At 43.4% G+C, this 22,703-nt stretch overlaps 1 long non-coding RNA gene across 1 annotated transcript; it reads right to left on the minus strand.

Annotated features, from left to right (window-relative positions):
* Positions 1–1,484: 1,484 nt before the first annotated feature.
* LOC116974031 lies at positions 1,485–20,317 on the minus strand. The gene is made up of 3 exons (XR_004412266.1): positions 20,204–20,317; positions 7,777–7,782; positions 1,485–1,495 (listed from the first exon to the last, which is right to left on the minus strand). It is a non-coding gene; the product is annotated as an uncharacterized LOC116974031 (long non-coding RNA).
* Between the last annotated feature and the right edge of the window lie 2,386 nt (positions 20,318–22,703).

Raw genomic sequence — 22,703 nt, forward strand, 5'->3', positions numbered from 1 at the left:
CGCCGCGCTCTTCGCATAATGATCAGTTTCTACAGATGGAGAACTGAAGTGCCGAGATAAAAATTAAAAGGAAGAAAATAGGTGCAGGAGTAGGCCATTCGGCCCTTCGAGCCTGCACCGCCATTCGATATGATCATGGCTGATCATCCAACTCAGTATCCCATCCTTGCCTTCTCTCCATACCCCCTGATCCATTTAGCCACAAGGGCCACATCTAACTCCCTCTTAAATATAGCCAATGAACTGGCCTCAACTACCTTCTGTGGCAGAGAATTCAACAGCTTCACCACTCTCATTTTCTCATCTCGGTCCTAAAAGACTTCCCTCTTATCCTTAAACTGTGACCCCTAGTTCTGGACCTCCCCAACATCGGGAACAATCTTCTGGCATCTAGCCTGTCCAACCCTTAAAGAATGTTGTAAGTTTCTATAAGATCCCCCCTCAAACTTCTAAATTCTAGCGTGTACAAGCCGAGTGTATCCAGTCTTTCTTCATATGAAAGTCCTGCCATCCCAGGAATCAGTCTGGTGAACCTTCCCTGTACTCCCTCACTGGCAAGAATGTCTTTCCTCAGATTAGGAGACCAAAACTGTACGCAATACTCCAGGTGTGGTCTCACCAAGACCCTGTACAACTGCAGTAACCATATAATAACCATATAACAATTACAGCACGGAAACAGGCAATCTCGGCCCTACAAGTCCGTGCCGAACAATTTTTTTCCCTTAGTTCCACCTGCCTGCACTCATACCATAACCCTCCATTCCCTTCTCATCCATATGCCTATCCAATTTATTCTTAAATGATACCAACGAACCTGCGGCCACCACTTCCACTGGAAGCTCATTCCACACCGCTACCACTCTCTGAGTAAAGAAGTTCCCCCTCATGTTACCCCTAAACTTCTGTCCCTTAATTCTGAAGTCATGTCCTCTTGTTTGAATCTTCCCTATTCTCAAAGGGAAAAGCTTGATCACATCAACTCTGTCTATCCCTCTCATCATTTTAAAGACCTCTATCAAGTCCCCCCTTAACCTTCTGCGCTCCAGAGAATAAAGACCTAACTTATTCAACCTATCTCTGTAACTTAGTTGTTGAAATCCAGGCAACATTCTAGTAAATCTCCTCTGTACTCTCTCTATTTTGTTGACATCCTTCCTATAATTGGGCGACCAAAATTGTACACCATACTCCAGATTTGGTCTCACCAATGCCTTGTACAATTTTAACATTACATCCCAGCTTCTATACTCAATGCTCTGATTTATAAAGGCTAGCATACCAAAAGCTTTCTTTACCACCCTATCTATATGAGATTCCACCTTCAAGGAACTATGCATGGTTATTCCCAGATCCCTCTGTTCAACTGTATTCTTCAATTCCCTACCATTTATCATGTACGTCCTATTTTGATTTGTCCTGCCAAGGTGTAACACCTCACATTTATCAGCATTAAACTCCATCTGCCATCTTTCAGCCCATTTTTCCAAATGGCCTAAATCACTCTGTAGACTTTGGAAATCCTCTTCATTATCCACAACACCCCCTATCTTGGTATCATCTGCATACTTACTAATCCAATTTACCACCCCTTCATCCAGATCATTGATGTACATGACAAACAACAAAGGACCCAACACAGATCCCTGAGGCACCCCACTAGTCACCTGCCTCCAACCCGACAAACAGCCATCCACCATTACCCTCTGGCTTCTCCCATTCAGCCACTGCTGAATCCATCTTGCTATTCTTGCTATTCCTGCATTTATACCCAACAGTTTAACCTTCTTAACCAACCTTCCATGAGGAACCTTGTCAAAGGCCTTACTAAAGTCCATATAGACAACATCCACTGCTTTACCCTCGTCAATTTCCCTAGTAACCTCTTCAAAAAATTCAAGAAGATTAGTCAAACATGACCTTCCAGGCACAAATCCATGTTGACTGTTCCTAATCAGACCCTGTTTATCCAGATGCTTATATATATTATCTCTAAGTATCTTTTCCATTAATTTTCCCACCACTGAAGTCAAACTAACAGGTCTATAATTGCTAGGTTTACTCTTAGAACCCTTTTTAAACAATGGAACAACATGCGCAGTACGCTAATCCTCGGGGACTATTCCCGTTTCTAATGACATTTGAAATATTTCTGTCATAGCCCCGGCTATTTCTACACTAACTTCCCTCAATGTCCTAGGGAATATCCTGTCAGGACCTGGAGACTTACCCACTTTTATATTTTTCAAAAGTGTCAGTACTTCTTTTACTTTGAAACTCATCGTATCCATAACTACTCTACTCGTTTCCCTGACCTCACATAATTCAATATCCTTCTCCTTGGGAATTGAAGAATACAGAAATTGTTCAATATCTTCCCCATCTCTTTTGGCTCTGTAGATAGCTGCCCACTCTGTTTCTCCAATGGACCAATTTTATCCCTCGTTATCCTTTTGCTATTAATATAGCTGTAGAAACCCTTTGGATTTACTTTCACCTTACTTGCCAAAGCAACCTCATATCTTCTTTTAGCTTTTCTAATTTCTTTCTTAAGATTCTTTTTACATTCCTTATACTCCACAAGCACCTCATTTACTTCATGCTGCCTATAATTATTGTAGATCTCCCTCTTTTTCCGAACGATGTCCAATTTCCCTTGAAAACCATGGCTCTTTCCAATTTTTACTGTTTCCTTTCAACCGAACAGGAACATAAAGATTCTGTACTCTTAAAATTTCCCCTTTAAATGTCCACCATTTCTCTTCTACATCTTTCCCATAAAACAAAATGTCCCAGTCCACTCCTTTTAAATCATCTCGCATCTCATCAAAGTTAGCCTTTCTCCAATCAAAAATCTCAACCCTAGGTCCAGTTCTGACCTTCTCCATAATTATATTGAAACTAATGGTATTGTGATCACTGGACCCGAAGTGCTCCCCAACGCATACCTCCGACACCTGTCCCATCTCATTTCCTAACAGGAGGTCCAGCACTGCCCCTCCTCTAGTAGGTACCTCTATGTATTGCTGCAAAAAACCTCCCTGTGCTTATACTCAATCCTTTTGCTATGGATGCTAACATACCATTTGCTTTCTTCACTGCCTGCTGCACCTGCATTCCTACTTTCAATGACTGGTGTACCATGACACCCAGGTCTCGTTGCATCTCCCCTTTTCCTAATCGGCCACCATTCAGATAACAGTCTACTTTCCTGTTTCTGCATTTTTCTGTCAGATCCCTTTATCCTTCTATATTCCAGTGACGAAAAGCCACAGTCGATCTATTCTTTCATTATAAAAAACAGTCAAAGACAGCCTGAAACACTTAACTCTTCCATCGGTAAGTTTGTCTCAAAAGTATGTTTTAATATGTCTTCACATGTTTTATGTGGGGTGTGAGGGGTGGGGGGAAATCTGGGTGGGAGGGGGGGGGTGATCGGGGCAAACCTTTTTCAGCTACTACCTCGACGGAGATGTAATTTTTCTCCCTGTCACATCTTCGTCCCCCCTGCGACATAACAACGTGGAATGGTCTGGCCTTTCCTGGAGACCGGCCCGGAGCTTCAAGCTGCGGGCGAGGCGCGGACTTATCATCGCGGATACTGTGATCCTTTGCAGAGGAACGCCAGTGAAGGGGCTCCGTACCCTGGGGCCTGTGAACTATAGCACCGTGAAGCTGCAGTCTACGGTAAGAAGAGGCCGAGTCGGGAGCTCCATGCAACGGAGTGTTCTGATCCATCCCGACGCCGGAGATTGGATCATCCCGACGCGAGGGCTTGGACATCGGACCGTCGGCAGCTGTACTGCGGGGAGTTCAAAGGCTCTGACCACGGGTGAACAAAGGAGGAAGTTGAATTAACTGTATTGCCTTCCATCAGAGTGAAGAATGTGGATTCCACTGTGTGGTTTGCGGTTGTAGTGCGGTTGCGGTGCCTTTGCGGTTGCAGTTCCTAAACTGCGGAACAGCATCCCTCTTCCCATCAGAACTGCCCCCTCCATCGACTCTTTTAAGTCGAGACTTAAAACTCATCTTTACTATCAAGCCTTTCTTGACGTCCTCTGAATGAGGGCTATGTTTATGTATTTATGTATGTATCTATGAACCAATGTTGTATAACGTTAGTACCTCCACCAATGTAAAGTACTTTGGTCAACGAGAGTTGTTTTTTAAATGTGCTATAGAAATAAAAGTGACTTGACTTGACTTGACACTCTGGTGGATGATTATGTTAAGTTTTATTTTATGTGGCTGTGTGTCTTGTTGCTTTTCACATAGTATGGTGGCATGATAACTCAAATTTCACTGTACCTTAATTGGTGCATGTGACAAAAAAGGTGAACTTGAACTTCAACTGAACTTCGACAGAGGAGCGGCAGTTAAAGGGGCGAGTGCGGGGATTCGCTGCTACAAGTTAAACCCCGGGTGAGTTGTTTTACACTGTTTTTCAGTGCCGGAGATTTATAAGCCAGACAGGAACAGCCTGAAACACTTAACTTGACTTCAAGGTCGGTAGAGGAGCGGAAGTTGAAGGAGCGAGTGCGGGTATTGGCTGCAACATCTCAATTAATGGATTGATTAACACTTAAAAGTAGGGCCTGGTCCAGCGGCGTGGTCTGTTGGGAGTGGCCTTGTTGATGTGAAGTGCCTGTGGAGGTGAAGTGTGAGTTTTTGGCTGAAGTGCCTTGGGAGGTAAAGTGTGAATCTTTGACACAAGAGTCTTCGGCGAGGAGGCTGATGCGAGCAGTCTACATTTAAATCGTATTTGCGTGTGTCACGATATTTAAACTTGTGACTTATTGCAGTGACTGCAAGGAAGTTATCGGATTCAGAGAAGGGAATATGTTCTGTGAGTTTGTCTTATTCTTAATTAGTGAATGGTCTAATGACGTAATGGCAGGCAAGTTGTTACAGTGTTCTCTTGCAGGATGTAGGAAGTCGGGAACACTGCCGGTGCTTCTGACAACTTCACCTGCGGAAATTGTGTCCAGGTGCAGATCCTGAAGGACGTTATTAGGGAACTGGAGCAGCAGCTCAATTACCTCAGGACCATGCGGGTAAATGAGATTTTTCTGGACGGGACTGATAATACAGTAGACACAAAATGCTGGAGTAACTCAGCGGGCCAGGCAGCATCTCTGGAGAGAAGGAATGGGTGAAGATTCGGGTCGACAACCTTCTTCAGACTTTGAAGAAGGGTCTCGCCCGAAACGTCACCCATTCCTTCTCTCCCGAGATGTTGCCTGACCCGCAGAGTTACTCCAGCATTTTGTAACTACCTTCGATTTAAGCCAGCATCTGCAGTTCTTTCTTACAGCTTAAATGCAGCGCTGCACGGCGTCGTCGAGAGAGAGGGGGAACAGCCTGAGGTTGTTGTGCAAATTTGCACAAATGCTATAAGTAGGATGAGGAAGGTTCTACAACGCGATGTTAGAGAATTAGGTAAGAGGCGGAAAAGCAGGACCTCCAGTATAGTTATCTCAGGTTTGCGTCCAGTATTTTGTGCGACTGAAGGCAAAAACAGTAAATAGGCAAAATCAATGTGTGGCTAATGAGCTGGTGCAGGGTGCAGGGATTTAGATATCTGGACTATTAACCATATAAAAATTACAGCATGGAAACAGGCCATCTCGGCCCTACTAGTCCGTGCCGAACACGTATTCTCCCCTAGTCCCATCTACCTGCACTCAGACCATAACCCTCCATTCCTTTCCCATCCATATAACTATCCAATTTATTTTGAAATGATAAAATCGAACCTGCCTCCACCACCTTCACTGAAAGCTCATTCCACATAGCTACCACTCTCTGAGTAAAGAAGTTCCCCCTCATGTTACCCCTAAACTTCTGTCCCTTAATTCTCAAGTCATGTCCTCTTGTAAATCTCCTCTGTACTCTCTCTATTTGTTGACATCCTTCCTATAATTAGGCGACCAAAATTGTACACCATACTCCAGGATTGGCCTCACCAATGCCTTGTACAAATTTAACATTACATCCCAACTTCTATACTCAAAGATTGGAATCTCTTCTGGGGCAAGGGTGACCTGTACCAAAAGGACGGGTTGCACCTTGACTAGAGGGTTACCCAACGTCCTGGTGGGCAGATTTGCTAATGCTACATTGGAGGATTTAGACTAGATTGGCAGAGTGATGGGATCTCCTACAGGACAGAGGCAGGTGAGAGGTTCGTATCCAGGGTGGTGAGGGAATGGTTATTGAACATAATGTGTCAGTGAAAGGCGGAGTGCGGGAAAGGGTTCATTTAAACTGCACGTATTTTATTGAAAAGGGCCTGACGGGTAAGGTAGATGAGCTTAGGGTATGGATAGGTAGGAGCGACAGCGACGTTGTAGCCATTACTGACCCTGATTAGGGGAGGGGCGGGACTGGCAGCTCAATGTTCCGTGATACAGGAGCTTTAGGAGAGACAGGTGTGAGGGAAAAAGAGGAGGGGGTTGCATTGTTGGTTAAAGACGATGTCACGGCAGTGGTCAGAGGTGACATGACGGACGGTTCGAGTAGTGAGGCGATATGTGTGGATCTGAGGAAAAACAAAGGAATGATCATCTTGTTGGGAGTGTACTACAGACCCCCAATAGTCAATGCGAATTAGAGCAAATATGCCATCTATAACTGAGGTTGTTGTAAGAAACATAGAAAATAGGTGCAGGAGGAGGTCATTCGGCCCTTAGAACCAGCACCGCCATTAATTGTGATCATGGCTGATCGTCCCCAATCAATAACCCGTGCCTGCCTTCTCCCCATATGCCTTGATTCCACTAGCCCCTAGAGCTCTATCTAACTCTGTCTGAAATCCATCCAGTAATTTGGCCGCCACTGCCCTCTGTGACAGGGAATTCCGCAAATTCTCAACTCTCTTGGTGAATACGTTTTTTCTCATCTCAGTCTTAAATGGCCTCCCCTTTATTCAAAGACAGTGGCCCCTGGTTCTGGACTCGCCCAACATTGGGAACATTTTTCCTGTATCTAGCTTGTCCAGACATTTTATAATTTTATATGTTTTTATAAGATCCCCCTCATCCTTCTAAACTCCAGTGAATACAAGCCAAGTTCAATGTTTTCAATCTATCCTCATATGACAGTTCCGCCATCCCAGGGATCAATCTCGTAAAATCGCGCTGCACTGCCTCAATCACAAGGACGTCCTTCCTCAAATTAGGAGACCAAAACTGCACAACTCCAGATGTAGTCTTACCAGAGCCCTATACAAACAGCAGATGAACCACTTTACTCCTATACTGAAATCCTCTAGTTGTGAAGGCCAACATTCCATTAGCTTTCCTCACTGCCTGCTGTACCTGCACGCCAACTTTCAGTGGCCAGTGTACAAGGACACCCAGGTCTCGTTGTACCTCCCCCTTCCCTAACCTAACCCAACCCCATTGAGATAATATTCTGCCCCCTTGTATTTGCCGCCAAAGTGGATAACCTCACATTTATCTATATTATACTGCATCTGCCACACATCTGCCCACACACTCAACCTGCCCAGGTCAAGCTGCAACCTCCTAACATCCGCTTCACAGTTCACACTGCCACCCAGCTCTGTGTCATCCGCAAACTTGCTAGTGTTGCTCCTAGTTCCCTCTTCCAAATCATTAATATATGTGGTAAACAGTTGCGGCCCCAACACCGAGCCTTGCGGCACTCCACTCGCCACTGCCTGCCATTCTGAAAAGGACCCGTTCACTCCTACTTTTTGTTTCCTGTCTGTCAACCAATTTGCTATCCACGTCAACACCCTACCCCCAATACCATGTGCTCTAATTTTAGTCACCAGTCTCCCGTGCGGGACCTTATCAAGGGCTTTCTGAAAGTCTAGATACACTACATCTACTGGCACCCCTTCATCCATTTTACTTGTCACATCCTCAAAAAAATTCCTGAAAATTAGTCAAGCTTGATTTCCCTTTCATAAATCCATGTTGACTTGGACTAATCCTTTTACTGCTATCCATATTCCCCATTATTACCTCTTTAATAATTGACTCCAGCATCTTTCCCCACCACCGAAGTCAGGCTAACTGGCCTGTAAATCCCTGTTTTCTCCCTCGCTCCTTTCTTGAAAAGTGGGATAACATTAGCTATTCTCCAATCCACAGGAACTGATTCTGAATCTATTGAACATTGGAAAATGATCACCAATGCGTCCACTATTTCTAGCGCCACCTCCCTGAGGACACTGGAATGCAGTCCATCAGGTCCTGGGGATTTATCATCCCATTAGCTTATCCAATACTATTTTACGCCAAATGAAAATGTATTTAAGTTCCTCTACCCCCTTAGATCCCCTGTCCTTCTGGGAGATTGTTTGTGTCTTCCTTAGTGAAGACAGATCCGAAGTACCTGTTCAACTCTTCTGCCATTTCCTTGGTCCGTATAATAATTTCACCAGCCTTCAAGGGACTCACATTTCACTTTGCTATTATTTTGCCCTTAACATATCTAAAGAAGCTTTTACTGTCCTTCTTTATATTCCTTGCCAGCTTCCCCTCGTACTTCATATTTTCAGCCCGTATTGCCAGTTTTGTTTCCTTCTGTTGTCCCAATAAAGGTTCCCAATCCTCCGGCTTCCAGCTACTCTTTGCTGTGTTACATATCTTTTCTTTAAGTTTTATTCTATCCCTAACTTCTCTTGTCAGCCACAGTTGCCTCCGACTCCCCTTAGAATCTTTCTTCCTTCTTAGAATGAAATGATCCTGCGTCTTCCGGATTATGCCCGTAAAGTCCTGTCATTGCTGTTCCACTGTCATTCCTGCTAGGATCTCTTTCCAGTCTACCTTGGCCAGCTCCTCCCTCATGCCTCCATAGTCCCGTTTGTTCAACTGCATCACTGACATTTCCGAGTTAACCTTCTCCTTCGCAAATTGCAGATTAAATCTAATCATATTATGATCACTATCTCCAAGCGGTTCCTTTACCTCTAGTTCTCTTATCAAATCTGGTTTATTGGACAACACTAAATTCAGAATTGCCTTTTCTCTGGTCAGCTCCGTTACAAGCTGCTCTAAGAATCCATCTCGGAGGCACTCAACAAACTCTCTTTCTTGGGGTCCTGAACCAACCTGATTCTCCCATTCTACCTGCATATTGAAATTCCACATCACAGTGGTGTTACCTTTGTTACATGCCAGTTTTAACTCCTGCTGCAACTTACACGCTACATCCGGGCTACTATTTGGGGGTCTGTAGATAACAATGTCTTCTTGCCTTTGCAATTCCTCAACACAATCCACAGTGACTCTACTTTGTCAGTCCCTATGTCTTCCCTCGCAAGGGTCTGAATTCCATCCCTCACCAGCAATGCTACCACCCTCCTCTGCCCACCTGCCTGTCCTTTCTATAAGATGTATAACCCTGAATGTTAAGTTCCCAGGCTCGATCCTCCTGCAGCCACGTCTCAGTAATCCCCAAAATTTCATATCCACCAACCTCTACCTGAGCCTCAAGCTCATCTACTTTACTTCTTATACTTCGCGCATTCATATACAATACTTTTAATTCCTTACGCATCTCACATTTCACATCGATCCCTATTACACTTGGCGCATCTTTCCTATCTTTATGTGAGCTTTCTTTCCCGATAATTCTGGGGTCATTAACCATCCCTTTACTTCCGTTCCCTTTAATTCCGTCCTTGACTATCCCATTTGACACCCCCCTCCTCCATTTAGTTTAAAACCATTTGGTGATTTTAACTTTCTCAATATTAACCATATAACAATTACAGCACGGAAACAGGCCATCTCGGCCCTACAAGTCCGTGCCGAACAACTTTTTTCCCTTAGTCCCACCTGCCTGCACTCATACCATAACCCTCCATTCCCTTCTCATCCATATGCCTATCCAATTTATTTTTAAATGATACCAACGAACCTGCCGCCACCACTTCCACTGGAAGCTCATTCCACACCTCTACCACTCTCTGAGTAAAGAAGTTCCCCCTCATGCTACCCCTAAACTTCTGTCCCTTAATTCTGAAGTCATGTCCTCTTGTTTGAATCTTCCCTATTCTCAAAGGGAAAAGCTTGATCACATCAACTCTGTCTATCCCTCTCATCATTTTAAAGACCTCTATCAAGTCCCCACTTAACCTTCTGCGCTCCAGAGAATAAAGACCTAACCTATTCAACCTATCTCTGTAACTTAGTTGTTGAAACCCAGGCAACATTCTAGTAAATCTCCTCTGTACTCTCTCTATTTTGTTGACATCCTTCCTATAATTGGGCGACCAAAATTGTACACCATACTCCAGATTTGGTCTCACCAATGCCTTGTACAATTTTAACATAACATCCCAGCTTCTATACTCAATGTTCTGATTTATAAAGGCTAGCATACCAAAAGCTTTCGTTACCACCCTATCTATATATGAGATTCCACCTTCAAGGAGCTATGCACGGTTATTCCCAGATCCCTCTGTTCAACTGTATTCTTCAATTCCCTACCATTTATCATGTACGTCCTATTTTGATTTGTCCTGCCAAGGTGTAACACCTCACATTTATCAGCATTAAACTCCATCTGCCATCTTTCAGCCCATTTTTCCAAATCGCCTAAATCACTCTGTAGACTTTGGAAATCCTCTTCATTATCCACAACACCCCCTATCTTGGTATCATCTGCATACTTACTAATCCAATTTACCACCCCTTCATCCAGATCATTGATGTACATGACAAACAACAAAGGACCCAACACAGATCCCTGAGGCACCCCACTAGTCACCTGTCTCCAACCCGACAAACAGCCATCCACCATTACCCTCTGGCTTCTCCCATTCAGCCACTGCTGAATCCATCTTGCTATTCCTGCATTTATACCCAACAGTTTAACCTTCTTAACCAACCTTCCATGAGGAACCTTGTCAAAGGCCTTACTAAAGTCCATATAGACAACATCCACTGCTTTACCCTCGTCAATTTCCCTAGTAACCTCTTCAAAAAATTCAAGAAGATTAGTCAAACATGACCTTCCAGGCACAAATCCATGTTGACTGTTCCTAATCAGACCCTGTTTATCCAGATGCTTATATATATTATCTCTAAGTATCTTTTCCATTAATTTGCCCACCACTGAAGTCAAACTAACAGGTCTATAATTGCTAGGTTTACTCTGAGAACCCTTTTTAAACAATGGAACAACATGCGCAGTACGCCAATCCTCGGGGACTATTCCCGTTTCTAATGACATTTGAAATATTTCTGTCATAGCCCCGGCTATTTCTACACTAACTTCCCTCAATGTCCTAGGGAATATCCTGTCAGGACCTGGAGACTTATCCACTTTTATATTTTTCAAAAGTGTCAGTACTTCTTTTACTTTGAAACTCATAGTATCCATAACTACTCTACTCGTTTCCCTTACCTCACATAATTCAATATCCTTCTCCTTGGTGAATACCGAAGAAAATAAATTGTTCAATATCTCCCCCATCTCTTTTGGCTCTGCAGATAGCTGCCCACTCTGTTTCTCCAATGGACCAATATTGACTGGGATATAATCATAATCTGAAGGGTTTAAATGTGGTGTGATTCCTCAAAAGTGATCAGGAGAGTTTTCGCAAGTGGCCCCCATATGTGAGAGTGCAACACTGGACCTAGCAATGGGAAATTGGGAAGGGCAAGTCAATGTACCGTTTGTGGATGAGCCTTTTGGGGCCAGTGACCGCAGTTCGATTAGGTATAAGATATTTAAGGATGGGGATAGAGAGGGCACACGTGTTAAAATGCTCAACTTGGGTAAGGCCAATTTTGAGGGTATGAGAGAAGATCTCGCTCAAGTTGACTGGAGCAGGTTGTTTGAGATGATAGAACATCGGCCAAGTGGTATGTGTTTAAAAGTGTGCTGACAAAAGCTCAGGATATGTAAGTCCGTATTAGAGTGAAGGGCAAAGCAGGCAAATGTGAGGAAATGTGGCTGACGAGGAATATTGAGGCATTGGTCAAGAACAAGAAGGATGCTTGGGACGGGTAGAGACAGCTAGGATTAAGTGCATCCCTGGAGGTGTTTCGGGAACTAAAAAGTACACGGAACGGGGAAACCGGAAGGCCAAAAAGGGGCCAGGAAATAGCTTGGGCATATAACATTAAGGACAATCTCTAAATATTTTTAAAATGCATAAGGGGGAAAAGGGTAACTGGAGAGAGAGTGGGACCTCGGGAATCAAGGCGGTCACCTCTGTGTGGGGCCACAGGAGATAGGCAAGGTCCTCAATATGTATTTTCCCTCTATATTTACCGAGAAGAAAGACAGTAGGACGGAGGACCTTGGGGCAGTCAATGGAAGTGTCTTGAGAGCAGTCAGTGTTACCGTCGAAGAAGTACTGAAGGTACTATCATCATGTATGTAGGTAGGCAAATCTCCAGGGCCTGATTAGATATATCCGATGACATTGTTGGAAACTAGAGAGGAAATTGCAGGAGCCCTGGTTGAAATTTACGTGTCGTCCTTAAATACAGGAGAGGGAGAGGGAGAGGGGGAGGGGGAGGAGGAGGGGGAGAGAGTCCCCCTCACCTGTGCTTGGTCCATATTCCACCAAACATGTCCCGTCCGTGCACCTATCCGACTGTTTCTTATGCGTTGGATAACTCTCTCTCTCTCTTTAACAACCCAACATCATGAACATTGAATCCTCCCATTTAGCTAAATGTGCTACATAATATGGAAATATGGTTCATTAAAATATTACCAATCACGCACGCAGTGTTGCAGGCTTTCAATTGTTTAGACAGATCATCAATATATGGATTAAAAAGGACTGGCGACAAAATTCCCCCTTGTCTAACACCATTGCTAACCCCAAATGGGGCTGAGACCCTATTGCCCCATTTTATTTGCATAGTCTGGTGGGCATACCAGTAGGCCAGAATTCTAACAATGTTTTCAGGCACCCCTCTTTGACTCATTTTACCAAACAGCTCTCTGTGATTAACACGGTCAAACGCTTTGGAAGCATCAATAAAGCACATAAGGATTGAAGAGTTTTTGCCTCTATATTTGTTTACAATCTCCTTTAGGGCATATATGCATAAGTCAGTGCTTTAAAGCCAAACTGGTTATCTGTGGAGTTAACAAACTCATTCATTCTATCCAGCAGAACTCTTTCTAAAACTTTTGACAATATGCTGGCTAAAGCTATGGGCCTGTAATTATTTAGGCTGCCTACTTTACCAGCTTTGTCTTTAATGACCGGCACTAACAGGACAGACAACATTGAGTCTGGTAACAAGCCATGAATCATAAAGCCAGTAAAACAAATAGCTAGGAGAGGAGCTATCCTCATACTCGCATACTTAAGATGTTCAGCAGAGATATGATCAAAGCCACTTGCTTTGTTGTTGGACAGCTTGTTCATAGCATGATACACCTCATGTGATATAATCACCATCGAGTCATTACTCTCAATATTGTCCACCCTATACAAGTCACCTTGGACACAGTTGAATAAAGTGCCACAATGTTGTCGCCATAACTCCGCAATATTAGCTGTTCGGGAGATTCCAGCTACAGTACATGGTAAGAGATGTTTTGCAACTGCTGAGAGCTCTCACTTCCTTCCAAAAATCTGTAGCATTGTTACTTAGCAGATTCTTAGCCATGGAAACAGCCCTAATAGCTTGCTCATTTTTACAGATGAAGCGAACAGCATACTTATACCTTGCATTAGTGAGCATCTTGTTCTCAAACACAGGCCCCTGTCTGGGTCTACCTGCCATAGCCCATGATTTGGTGGCTTCACAGACTTCAGTATGATACTTAGCTACATACTTATTCCAGTCAAGTCTGATGATAATAAATGACATCCATGAAAAAGTTGCAAGCACGACCAGACTATTCGCTGATGATTGTTTGCTGTACCGTCCAATTAAGTCAGCTGATGATGAAGATGCTCTCCAAAAGGATCTCGATACAATGGTTGAGTGGTCACAACAATGGGGCATACAGTTCAACCCTTCCAAATGTGAAACCATGCGTGTCACCAGAAAGAGGAATCCAGGCGAAACATCTTACAATATACTTGGTGCAACCCTTAAATAATCCAAACAAACCAAGTATCTTAGCATCAAATTGCAGAACGATCTGCATTGGAATGGTCAGACTCATCAGCTGGGATGTAATGTTAAAATTGTACAAGGCATTGGTGAGACCAAATCTGGAGTATGGTGTACAATTTTGGTCGCCCAATTATAGGAAGGATGTCACCAAAATAGAGAGAGTACAGAGGAGATTTACTAGAATGTTGCCTGGGTTTCAACAACTAAGTTACAGAGATAGGTTGAATAAGTTAGGTCTTTATTCTCTGGAGCGCAGAAGGTTGAGGGGGGACTTGATAGATGTCTTTAAAATGATGAGAGGGATAGACAGAGTTGATGTGATCAAGCTTTTCCCTTTGAGAATAGGGAAGATTCAAACAAGAGGACATGACTTCAGAATTAAGGGACAGAAGTTTAGGGGTAACATGAGGGGGAACTTCTTTACTCAGAGAGTGGTAGCGGTGTGGAATGAGCTTCCAGTGGAAGTGGTGGCGGCAGGTTCGTTGGTATCATTTAAAAATAAATTGGATAGGCATATGGATGAGAAGGGAATGGAGGGTTATGGTATGAGTGCAGGAAGGTGGGACTAAGGGAAAAAAGTTGTTTGGCACGGACTTGTAGGGCCGAGATGGCCTGTTTCCGTGCTGTAATTGTTATATGGTTATATGGTTATATCATGCAATGGTGAAAGCAACAGGTGTCCTAAATTTTCTGAGGCGCAACTTTCATCATTATTCAACTTCTGTCAAGGAGAAGCTATACTCACCTTGTTTCACTTCACCCTCACACCCTAGCGCACACAGCTGCAGCATGGAATGATGATATTAATGTGAATGTGGCTGTTACAACCATCTATGAGAGAGAAACAAGTGTTACCAAACTTCTGAATTCTCTGGGGTGGAACCCTCTCCAAGACAGATGTGAAGCTCACCGTTTGACCTGTTTTTACAAAATGTTAAATGGTCAGCCCAACATAGATTACAAGACCTACACCAAACCCAAATCAATTAAGAGCAGACGAGGGCATTCGATCCAATTTGTGATTCCAGCTACCAAGACAGATGTGTACAGCAATTCGTTCTGCCCCCACCCAACCAGATGCAACTAAATTTAAGGTAGCTCTTTCTTCCCAATAACCCTTTCTGGCTTAAGTCCTCCCTCCACCACCTCCAATTTAAATTCCATTTGGAATATTTTGGAGGACCAAGAACCACAAAAAAACCAAGAACAAAGAATCATTAAATATGAGAAACGTAGAAAATGGCTTTCAATATTATAATAATATAATAATAATAATAGCTTTATTTATATAGCACATTTTAAGTCAATTTGCATTGACACCAAAGTGCTTTACATAAATTAAATAATAAATTTACATACAAACCATAGAAAAAGGTTAAAATTAAATAAAGAAATAAAATGGACACAACACATTTTAGAGTTCAACACAAACGTCCCCCCACAGCAGAATCAAAACTTTCCACTGTGGGGAAAGGCAGCAGAAAGTTAAGTCCTCTTCCTCTGAAACACCCGAGGTCGGGGCCCATTTTTGGCCTTGCAGCCAGTCCGATGTTTTCAGGGCCCTCTTGCCGTGAAGATGGAACACTGGCGTCGGGTGAAACAATTCCTCAGCGGCTTGGAAAGTCTGGAGCGGCTGCCTCCTCCCCGGAGACCGGAGAACTCGTAGACTTCAGGCCGCGCCGGTTGGAGCTCCGACCCCGGCGAACTCGATCCCTGGCTCCGCGGCGCTCCAAATCCAGCGCCGCCCGCGGCCGGACGCCCGCAGCCACAACTCCGCGATGTTTGGATCGACGGCCACAGCGCTCCGGAGCTTACCGCACGGCGACCCGGTAAGGCATCGCCCGCTCCGTGGTTCCGCTCCGTGATGGTGTCCTTGCGCTGCGCCGCCGCCGAAGCTGTAGTCCCGGCCGGTCCCGACAGGAAACGCCGCTCCAGTCTCGATGGTAGGCCGCGAGGACGGGGCGAAGAAGCAGCTCGGAGGAATGCTGCCTCTCCGACCAGGTAGGGGACTAAGAATTAAAGTTTGCCCCTTCCCCCCCACCCCCCCGCCCCACCACATAAAAGACCTCCACTAACATTTTGGACAGGACTTAAAATAAAAAAAAGGTGAAGAGACGGACTGCGGGCAGGCTGCCATACACAGACGGCGCCCACTCCCGCACATCCGCCATCTTAAAATTATGCACCTTTTGGTCACTACTTCATTTCAAGTATTATGTTCAGTTCCCAATAAATTGCTGTTCCCTTATGGATATTTCAGAGCAAAATGATTTTTATTTACCTTGCACACTGTGTGGATTTGGTTCACCAGGTTCATCATTTCCTGGATCTTTTTCTAAGGGCACTATTTTTGGTTTTAATTTAGGAAAAATCCTCTTCCCTTTGATCTGACATCAAGAACAATAAAGAAAAGTATTTGAATGCGCAAAAACAAACAAAAAACAGTGAATTTTTCATGGCTGGCATGAGGAATTAAAGGGAGTGTTAACAAGCACATAAGTTGTCAGATATAGTTTTTGTCCTGAAGAATGGGAGCATTTAGAACTCAAAGGAGAATCAATAAATTGATAAATACAATTTGGAGGATGGAATACAAGACTAGGTGTACAAAATTATGAGGATGAATGCACAGCCTTTTACCCAGAGTAGGGGAAATCAAGAACCAGGGGACAGAGATTTAAGGTGAGGGGCAATATTCAAGAGGAACTGGAGGGTCGACCATTTCCACAGGGTGGTGTGTATATAGAAGGAGCTGCCAGAGGAGATAGTTAAAACATGTACTATAACAGCATTTAAAAAACACTTGGACAAGCACATCTGGATAGGAAAGATTTGAAGAGATATGGGCTAAATGTCAGCAAATGGAACTAGAAAAAATATTGCTTGGCAAGGATAAGGTGGGCGGAAAGGCCAGTTTACATGCCTCGAATGGTGAGAACATAACATGGACTGCAGTAGTAAAATGCTAAATATGGCAGTTGTGGGCCCTTACAGGCAGAGGCAGGAGAATTAAAGATGGGATATGGCAGAGAAGTTAAATAATTCCTTAAAGTTTGCCTTAAAGAAATAATACATGTATACGAGAGAACAAAAAGCCAGTGACAATGTGAAATGGAAGGAACGTAGTCTTAATCAATTAAAGTGAAAAGAGTAGTCGTCAGACATAACAATAAACTTTACTCAAGACATGTAATGCCGAGGCTCTATAAGGCTCCATAAGGAGGGGTGCATCGCTGAAGCTCTATAAGGCGCAGGTCAGCCTGCATTTGGAGTACTGTGGGCAAATTTGGACCCCTCTGGAGAGGGTCCAGAGGAGGTTTACAAGAATGATTCAGGAATGAATGGGTTAGTACATTAGCGTTTACAGTACAGGCCCTCTATTCGCTGGAGTTTTGAAGGTTGAGGGGGATGACATTGAAACTTACAGAATAATGAAAGGCATAGATAGAGTTAATGTGGAAAGGATTGGTGACCCTATTACCTCTATAGGTTATCAACTGACATGGCAAACAAGACCCTAAACCGAGGTTTAATTTAGTTTATTACAACAATCTTTATTAACACTGGAGTAACTTAAAACATGCATGCAAACACTTGACTTCTAACAACGTCTCCTTTACTTTACTATTTCAACTTATCATTTCCAAAACTAAATCACAAAGTCAGATATTGCCCCTATGAATGAATTGGACAGATTCACTCGGTTGGTAGGGGGTTTGTCTTCTCTGAGCTTTGAACTCGTGTCCCTCCTTCTTGTGATGGTTGTTCCCGGGTTGTCACTGCCCATGTCTCAGACCGCCCTTCTTTTATACTAATTTTCCTTCAATCTCCTAAAGGAAGCCTTTGTTCAAACCCAAGACTCTCACAATTCTAAAGTCAATCATTTTGAGTTGTTACTCATCCAAGTGCTTAATAAAGAAAATGCATCTTCGTTAGCTTTCATAGCAAAAGGATTTGAGTATAGGAGCAGGGAGGTTCTACTGCAGTTGTACAGGGTCTTGGTGAGACCACACCTGGAGTATTGCGTACAGTTTTGGTCTCCAAATCTGAGGAAGGACATTATTGCCATAGAGGGAGTGCAGAGAAGGTTCACACCAGACTGATTCCTGGGATGTCAGGACTGTCTTATGAAGAAAGACTGGATAGACTTGGTTTATACTCTCTAGAATTTAGGAGATTGAGAGGGGATCTTATAGAAACTTACAAAATTCTTAAGGGGTTGGACAGGCTAGATGCAGGAAGATTGCTCCCGATGTTGGGGAAGTCCAGGACAAGGGGTCACAGCTTAAGGATAAGGGGGAAATCCTTTAAAACCGAGATGAGAAGAACTTTTTTCACACAGAGAGTGGTGAATCTCTGGAACTCCCTGCCACAGAGGGTAGTCGAGGCCAGTTCATTGGCTATATTTAAGAGGGAGTTAGATGTGGCCCTTGTGGCTAAGGGGATCAGAGGGTATGGAGAGAAGGCAGGTACGGGATACTGAGTTGGATGATCAGCCATGATCATATTGAATGGCGGTGCAGGCTTGAAGGGCCGAATGGCCTACTCCTGCACCTAATTTCTATGTTTCTATGTTCCTTATCAAAATGTTCATTCTCATCATACAGTTCCTTTGCAAAATGGCCGTTCCCAGACACCTTATCTTCACAAGGCTATACTGCCTAGCAATTAAATTACGTGCTGCTCTGTTCTCACCAGATGTTCATCATGTGACCATTTTCACAGTGTTTCTTTGTTCACCTGTTCCCAGGGTTTTGATCTGTCTGTCTCTAGCTAGTAGCATCCTCCCAAACCCTGTCGGGATACTTAACATCCAGTCCCAGGCTATAGGATGTTTCCACTGGTGGGAGAGTCTTGGACCAGAGGTCATAGCCTCGGAATTAAAGTGTGCTCTTTTAGAAAGAGGAGGTGGAAGAACTTCATTAGTCAGATGGTATTTAATCTGTAGAATTCTTGGCCACAGAGGGCTGTGGAGGCCAAGTCAGTGGATATTTTTAAGGTGGAGATAGTCAAATTCTTGATTAGAACGGGTGTCAAGTGAGATGGGGAGAAGGCAGGAAAATGGGATTAGGAGGCAGATATCAGCCATGATTGAATGGCAGTGGACCCAATGGGCCAAATGGCCCAATTCTAATGCTATAACGTGAACTTTACCTGTGTTGTAGTACGGATATCTGTCTGATCCATATGTTCTGCAAACAAGGATACATGAGAAATAAACCAAGTTAAAAGTAGAAGCATAACATTTTCAGATCAGCACCAAAAGTACAAACTAATTATACAAATTAAAATTCTTCAGAAAACAAGCCATTGAGTGTTTCCAATCAACTTACATCTTAGCACAGGGTCATAGCTTATGTCATAGTTTGCAAAATATCTTTTGTATATTTAGCTCCATTGGCATTTACCATATTGTATTATTCTAGGCATTATTTGGACTAATTCCATTACTTAATAATAAATTAATTAAATTAACATTAGATAATAATATTAATTTTTTGACAGTTCAGACAATGAATGACTTTCCATTAAAAAAAGCAACTACCCCATGAGAATAGTCACACTGCTTTACCCTTGGGATACTAAATGTAACGGCTCTGCAAACCAGTTGGCTAATCTGTGATTGGGTTTCCATGCAGAGAAGGGAGGCACAGTGGCACATACGGTAAAGTTGCTGTCCCACAACGCCAGAGAGCCAGGTTCGATCCTCGACTCTGCTCAGTCTACCTAAACCTACCTGATCTCCCAATTGCTAAACACTTTAATACCCCCTCCCATTCCCATACTGACCTTTATGGCCTGGGTCTCCCCCACTGTCAGAGTCAAGCCCAGCACGAATTGGAGGAACAGCACTACACATTTCACTTGGGTAGCGGTATGAATATTGACTTCAAATAACCCTTGGTTTCTCTCTCTCTCCATCCCTCCCCCTTCCAAATTCCAATTAGATCAGGCGCCGTTCCAAATGGCCATGCGTGTGGATCAGATGCAGCCTGCATCGGCACGGAGCGACGGAACAACATTGGAGGGCATCGACACATCGCCTGGTCAGGCTGACCCCTGCAACTCCAACTCACTGCCACCTCCTGGACAATGTGCCCTTATAGCCAATTTGAGGCTCTCACATTTTTAATAACTCTGAACTTGAAGGGCACAAGATGTCGCTGGAAACATGGCGCCTCTCGTGTAGTGCCTCAATGTGATCTACTAATCTCACACACTTGTACTTAAGTATGATTGTGCCCCATTTACAACAAGATCCAATTTGTGATTCCAGCTACGAAGACAGATGTGTACAGCAATTCGTTCTTCCTCCACACAATTAAAGCATGGAATAATCTGCACCCTACTATAGTAACCCAACCAGATGCAACTAAATTTAAGGTAGCTCTTTCTTCCCAATAACCCTTTCTGGCTTAATTCCTCCCTCCACCACTTCCAGTTTAAATTCAATTTGGAATATTTTGGAGGACCAAGAAACCAAGAAGAATAAAGAACCAAGGTTCATTAAATGTGAGGAACATAGAAAATGGCTTTCAAAATTATGCACATTTTGGTGAACATTTCAAGTCTTATGTTCAGTTCCCAATAAATTGCTGTTTCCTTTTGGATATCTCAGAGCAAAATGAGTTTTATTTACCTTGCACAATGTGTGGATTTTGATCACCATGTTCAGATTGTCCTGCATCTTCTATCAATGGTGCTATTTTTGGTTTCCGTTTTCTCTTCCCCTTGCTCTGACATCAAGAACAATAAACAAAAGTATTTGAATGAGTCTTACCATTCTCTGCTCTGTTCTCACCAGATGTTCATCATGTGACCATTTTCACAGTGTTTCTTTGTTCACCTGTTCCCATGGTTTTGATCTGTTTGTCTCTAGCTAGTAGCATCCTCCCAAACCCTGTCGGGATACTTAACATCCAGTCCCAGGCTATAGGATGTTTCCACTGGTGGGAGAGTCTTGGACCAGAGGTCATAGCCTTGGAATTAAAGGGCGCTCTTTTAGAAAGAGGAGGTGGAAGAACTTCTTTAGTCAGATGGTATTTAATCTGTAGAATTCTTGGCCATAGAGTGCTGTGGAGGCCAAGTCAGTGGATATTTTTAAGGTGGAGATAGACAAATTCTTGCTTAGAATGGGTGTCGTGAGATGGGGAGAAGGCCGGAAAATGGGATTAGGAGGCAGATATCAGCCATGATTGAATGGCAGTGGACCCAATGGGCCAAATGGCCCAATTCTACTCCTATAACGTGAACTTTACCTGCGTTGTAGTACGGATATCAATCTCATTGATATGTTCTGCAAACAAGGATAAATGAGAAATAAACCAAGTTAAAAGTAGAAGAATAACATTTTCTGATCAGCAACAAAAGTACAAACTAATTATACAACTTAAAATTCTTCAGAAAACAAGCCATTGGGTGTTTCCAGTCAACTTACATCTTAGCACAGGGTCATAGCTTATAAGTCATAGTTTGCAAAATATCTTCTGTATATTTAGCTCCAATGGCATTTACCATATTGTATTATTCTAGGCATTATTTGGACTAATTCCATTTCTTAATAATTAATTAATTAAATTAACATTAGATAATAATATTAATTTTTTGACAGTTCAGACAATGAATGACTTTCCATTAAAAAAGGCAACTACCCCATGAGAATAGTCACACTGCTTTACCCTTGGGATACTAAATGTAACGGCTCTGCAAACCAGTTGGCTAATCTGTGATTGGGTTTCCATGCAGAGAAGGGAGGCACAGTGGCACATACGGTAAAGTTGCTGTCCCACAACGCCAGAGACCCAGGTTCGATCCTCGACTCTGCTCAGTCTACCTAAACCTACCTGATCTCCCAATTGCTAAACACTTTAATACCCCCTCCCATTCACATACTGACCTTTATGGCCTGGGTCTCCCCCACTGTCAGAGTCAAGTCCAGCACGAATTGGAGGAACAGCACTACACATTTCACTTGGGTAGCGGTATGAATATTGACTTCAAATAACCCTTGGTTTCTCTCTCTCTCTCTCCATCCCTCCCCCTTCCAAATTCCAATTAGATCAGGCGCCGTTCCAAATGGCCATGCGTGTGGATCAGATGCAGCCTGCATCGGCACGGAGCGGCGGCCCAACGTTGGAGGGCATCGACACATCGCCTGGTCAGGCTGACCCCTGCAACTCCAACTCACTGCCACCTCCTGGACAATGTGCCCTTATGACCAATTTGAGGCTCTCACATTTTTAATAACTCTGAACTTGAAGGGCACAAGATGTCGCTGGAAACATGGCGACTCTCGTGTAGTGCCTCAATGTGATCTACTAATCTCACACTCTTGTACTTAAGTATGGTTGTGCCCTATTTACAACAAGATTGTTACTGAAATGTGTACAAAACATGAGTTTCACTCTACCTAGGTGCATGAGACAATAAAATACCATTGAATCATTAAATGTGAGAAACATAGAAAATGGCTTTCAAAATTATGCATCTTTTGGTGACAACTTCATTTCAAGTATTATGTTCAGTTCCAATAAATTGCAATAAATCTTAGAGCAAAATGATTTATATTTACCTTGCACAATGTGTGGAATAGCTTCACAATGTTCTGCTATTCCACCATAAGCT

Source organism: Amblyraja radiata, chromosome 6 (assembly GCF_010909765.2).
Source record: "Amblyraja radiata isolate CabotCenter1 chromosome 6, sAmbRad1.1.pri, whole genome shotgun sequence".
Classification (NCBI taxonomy): domain Eukaryota; kingdom Metazoa; phylum Chordata; class Chondrichthyes; order Rajiformes; family Rajidae; genus Amblyraja; species Amblyraja radiata.